The following is a 6000-nucleotide window of genomic DNA, read 5'->3' on the forward strand; positions in this document are numbered from 1 at the left end:
CAGTCCTGCCTGGCTTCATCAACAGTTTTCTCCAAGGTGAATACTTTATAGTAAGTGCTTAGATAGCCCCCTCTGAGTCTCTTTTACAAGTAAAGAGAATGAACACTTTATACCCCATGTGAAACCCTAGCACATCAGTGGTTAAAGCAGATTCCTTTCACCACCAGAAAGCTCTGTTACATAATGTAACTATTAGGCTAGGCAGAACTTCATCTGATGATAAATGGTAGGTCACAGAAAGTTCATGCCCAATAACAGAAGTCACACATCGGTATTACCGGGAGCGCACACATATGAAAGGATGCCAGAGCCATCAATAACTATGTTTGGGCCTGATAATTATTATTAGCTTAGTAATAGTTATTGCCATCCTCTCTCTTTCTGCTGATTTAGTAAAGAGCAACTAATAACAATGAAGGGTCAAATGTATAAACCAAATGATACTCCTTGGCCAGACACAATGCAGTTTCTAATGAGCTAATAAATGCTGAGTATGTGTATGTGTGTGTATGCAGTGTGTGTTTGAGGGTGTGTATGTTTAACCCAAGAAAATTAAACTTGCTAGGTAGCAGAGGAGTCCTCGACTACAATATTTTCTTTTCTTTCTACGAAATCACAGACCTACCACATGCTTTCTTTGAAACCCTTCAATATAGCAGAGGCTAGCTAAAGAATTCCCCCTTCTGGCTGCACTTTGAATCTTCTTAAGACCTAATTCAGAGTATTGTCATTCTTTTGTAGACACAGGTCTATAAACTCATTCTCTAGATAGAAGTTTTGAAACGAAACATGGCGACTTCTGAGACACACAGGGCTCCTTAGTAATTAAGATAAAATAAGGATTCCCACACCGGCTCTCTGTTACAGATCTGTGAAACAGCTCGATACTTCACTTCACTGGGCCGTTGAGTTGAAAACTGCTGTATTATTATTCTTTGATGTCTACAGCTTAGTAGCACAAAGCTGGTCTCTGAGCACTTACTCCCTATAAAGAAACTCCAAATGTTTGGCCTTTGGGCTGTAAATATTGTGTCACCATTGATTTTTAACATATAAAGTGTATTTTCCTGAATGTCAAGTATTTTCAAAGTGCAGGGCCTCCCAAGAGCACAAAGTAGAAGGAATTAAAGATGATTTAAAAGCTAAAGCTACAAGCAAGCGAGGAAGAAAGGCAAGACAAGGAAAGAATGAAAGGAAGAAATGAATGAGAGCAATATTCCAAGTACTGTGTTCTCTTTCAAAGTTCAATTTCAAATGTTACATGAAATTTTATCTTATTGTCACTAATGACATGTTAACATCAGTATTTTCAGTTCCATTTCTTTTCAGTACCAACTCTACTTTAAAACACTATAGTTAAGTCTTTGTAAGAACTCTACCTCTCTCCTTCATCTATCTTTTTACTCATTATAGTAAGTAGATGCAAAAAATACTTGTTAAATAGATTCTACCAAATTCTCTACTCCCCAAACAATTAAATTACATGTCAAAGTAACTGCTGTCAAATATACTGTTAGATGTTTCATTCAAATTATAAAACTATTAGAAAATAATTCAGAGCAATTGTTTACACATTAAAAAGTCTGTCACAGGGATGTATAGTATAGCATAGGGAATACAGTCAATAATACCACAATGACAGATGAATAGTGAACTTTTTGTGGTGATCGCTTTCTAAGGCAGCGGTTCTCAACCTGTGGATTGCGACCCCTTTGGGGGTCGAACGACCCTTTCACAGGGGTCGCCTAAGACCATCAGAAAACACATATATAATTACATATTGTTTTTGTGATTAATCACTATGCTTTAATTATGTTCAATTTGGAACAATGAAATTGGGGGTCACCCCAACATGAGGAACTGTATTAAAGGGTTGAAGCATTAGGAAGGTTGAGAACCACTGTTCTAAGGTGTATAACACAGTGGAACCTCCCTATGTTATACACTTGAAACCAGTATAATAATGGATGTCAATTATACTTTAATTAAAAAGAGTTTTACATTCCAGAATAAAAATTCGACATGAAAAAAAGTCTGTCAAATTTCACCTTCATGTCTTGGCACAGTGTTGAATGCAGTCAGATTTAAAGCAAATGAAGTGACATTTTCCTGTTTTTCTATAAGTTAAGAAATGTCCTGAGCTTTGTCCCAGACCCACAGCAGATCACCTTGCTCTTTCTTTATCAGCCTCCAGTGCCAAGTCATAATCAGATCATCAAGTTCAATTTCTGACCTCCCAGATGCAAGCTGAGCCGTCCCTTGGGATTTGAAGGAGCTGGGGAGCTATTCTCTTTCCCTCAGTCAATCAGACTGATGCAACTGAAGTTAGGAAAAACCTCCTTAGACAAAGCATTCCTGAATTTGCATTTGCCTGTGTGTAAAACCAAAAGAAATAAAGGTTTTGTCACCTGACTTAAAAAGAACGAGTGGTAACTGTCACCCGACAAACCTTCAAATCCATCATTCCTTTATAAATTTAATATAATATACATACCAATACATAATATAAAAATTACAAAATTTCAAAAGATTTTAAAATGTAGGATTGTAGCTTAAATGTCCAAATAAATAAAATTGTACAACTAAAGCATTGCTGAAATAGACCAGAAGAAAGTCTAAGGGAATATATTTTTAACAAGCAAACATGTCAGCTCATTGATATAAAAGGTGGAAATAAATGCTAAAATTGTTCCTGCCAACTTCATGCATATTATCAATCACTTCTTCTGTTAGGTTGTGCTGGCTTGCTTAAGAGTTTCAAGGTGGTTGTTTGTGATTCTGATCATCTATTTATCCCATAGCCCTCTTTAATCTCCACCTTCTGCCTCCTATAGTAGCTCTTGACCATCACTAATTAACTGGGAAAATGCATTAATATCTATCCTCCAGCAGTTATCTAGTAATAAATACTCATGGTGCTTAATCATGCTCTATCTATAGTTCATACAACATCCTTGCATGTTCTCTAAGGATGCTTTTCAGACTGCTAACAAAAAACGGGATGACTATTTTTAATTCCATATGAAATGTAAAGGAAGTTATGCTGATTCCAAACAGTGCAAATCAGTCAGTATTAATTGAGCTCCCCTCATGTCCTCAACTAAATGCTGAGGCAGGTCACCAAAGGAAAGATAAAAAGAAATCAGCCTTTGCCAAGGAATAGGGAAATTCCAGCACCATTTCTGCCATGAAGTTGTTGCATACCCTTTGGCCCATCATTTCTCTGGCTCTCAGATTTTTAGAGTAAAATAACTAGACTGGTGGACTTTATGGTCTCTCCAGCATTTCAAGTAATTCCTGTTTTCTGAGCCTTTAAGTCTGTGTGTGCTTTTTATTACACTCTAAGCGTGTCAGTGTATGAGGTAGAGACTAAAGGGGGAAAAAAGATAAAACTGAGGGATAAAAAGATGAACAATATATATGTGTTCACTGTTTGACCACAAAAGAGAAATCTGAAGTCAAACAATGAACACATATATATTGTTTATGGTTATGTGACTCATTGTTATAGAAGAGAGATATTTACTTTTATATCCATTTTATTCAGAAAACTGACTAGTATTTGCATGCACAAGTAGTTTCGAACACTAACGACAATAGATTTAATCCAAAAGTATGTTAAAATTTTGCCATTCTTTTAGAAATTTTAGGTTCTTATTCTTAATTGCAATAGAAAAGCTTTTCTCTCTAGATGAAGATAAAACAATTACAAATCAAAGTCTTATTTGATTTATGTTTGTAAACAAGGGCAGACTCCTTGAACAATTTCCAAAAAGTTGTATTTGGAGTTACTTAAAGGCTTCCTTCCAACTATTGTTTAAATCACTAATGTTACAGATATGACATGGCAATGTTAACTCTGAAAATAATCATAGGCTGAAGTTAGCAATAAAATTATAACAAAGGGATGTCACATTGACATAATTTTAATTCATCATCATTAATTATTCCTCCAATACAATAATCACTAAAAAATCTCACATATTCAAATCCATTTCAGGAATTTGTAGTCATTTTAGTTCAACAGTTTTTAGTAGGTAGCATATTGCCTTTTCACTCCACTTTCTTTTCCACATTTGATTATCTAATAATAATATATTCAGTACACAGTTTAAGAATAACATACTCCTCTCACTTGACTAGAGTAGATGAAATAGACATGCATTGTTTATCTATACTATCCTAATTTCATGGTTAATATTAAAAAGCTACCCTGGCCAGTGTGGTTCACATGGTTAGAACATTGTCCCATGCACCGAAAGGTTGTGGGTTCAATTCCCAGTCATCGTACATACCCAGGTTGTGGGTTCAATCCCAGTTGGGGCATGCCTAGGAGGCAACTGATCAATGTTTCTCTCTCTCTTTCTCTCCCTTCCTCGCTCTAGAATCAATGAAAAACATATCCTGGATGAGGATTTTAAAAAAAGCTAATATGCATTCAGTTGTTCATTTAATCCCTAACTTTCTGCCAGGTATTGTTCAAGGAGTCATAGCTATATTACTACCCAAAACAAAAACAAAATTCCTTGCCTTCTGGCAACTTATATTCCAGTGTCTGGAAGGCAGATAATAAACATAGTAAACACACACATTGACAAGTGCTACTTAAAGGGTGACAGTACATATGCTGGACTATTTTTTCTTACTAATCGTTCTGTATTGGTTATGGATAATGCATCTGGCCTCCACAAAGCATTCAGATGCTCATATAATTAGACTCATTTCTATAGTTCATGCATCAAACACAGGCCCTTCGGGCAGCTGTGCTTGGGTCTATAGGCATGGGATGTTAACGAGATGAGCACAGTCATGTTAACACTGCCCTCAGTCCCTTACATATGTAAGATGACTGCAATTGCCCAAGGCATTCCAATTACAAAATATTTAGTAGTCTGAATCTAGCACACACCTGCCAGAAACTTGAGAAGAGCTGCTCACCAGGATTTTTATCCTGCCCAGGAGCCCAGCTAGAAACCAAGTTCTAATGATGCTGGCGGCTGCATAAAAACCACATGCCTTCTGAGTTCAGTTGCACATCCCTGACATTCTCCCCTTGGAAGGACTGGTCCAAGCTCCTCCATTCTAGTCCCTCATTCCACAAGGATCATTCGCTGGCCTTAAAGCTGAGAGTGTGTCTGGGCCTGTTATGTGCGAGATGCCTATTAGACACCAAGAGACAATGTCAAGGAGGTCACTAGGTGTTTGGTAGTGCAGGGGAAAGGTCAGCACCGGAGACATAAGTGTGGTTTATATAAATAGCATCTGAGGCTGTGAAACTGGATGAGATCATTTAGGGAGTAACTGTAGAAACACTTCGGGGCATTTTCAGATTTGGAGATTTGGAGAAAAGGAGCTCATTCTACTGTTAATCAGCTGCCAAGGGACTGCCATGATAACTAATGCATTAAAAAATGTCTAGAGCCCGGGTGAGTGGTTGAATGTCAATTTATGAACCAGCAGGTCATGGTTCAATTCTAGTCAGGGCATATGACCGGGTTGTGGCCAGATCCCCAGAATGGGGCATGCAGGAGACAGCCGATCAATGAATCTCTCTCATCATTAATGTTTCTCTCTCTCTCTCTCTCCCTTCCTCTCTGAAATCAATAAAATGTATATATTTTAAAATATCTAGAATTTCACTCTTGTTCTCCTCTGCTTCATTCTGCATTCTGCATCCAGAGTGATCTTTTCTAAATAAAATCAAATTCCCCATATCCCCTCTCCCACCTGAAAACATCTCCTAAGATCCTATCCTAAGATCACTAGTTATTGTCTCCAGTCCCTGGCACAACATATCAACTGAAGGGATGCTCATGTAATCTTTAAAGGTAGAATGAATGAATAAAAATAATCTAAAGCTTTTCTAAAGATGTGGACCAATAACATATTCACATTCCTCTGAGATGCTCAAAGAACTGCACCCATATTCCAGAAGTACCCTCACAATTGATATAGAAAACAACAGTACACTTCCTTTCTGAGAGGAATGTTTTAAATTTA

This window comes from Myotis myotis, unplaced genomic scaffold (assembly GCF_014108235.1).
Source record: "Myotis myotis isolate mMyoMyo1 unplaced genomic scaffold, mMyoMyo1.p scaffold_m19_p_3, whole genome shotgun sequence".
NCBI lineage: Eukaryota > Metazoa > Chordata > Mammalia > Chiroptera > Vespertilionidae > Myotis > Myotis myotis.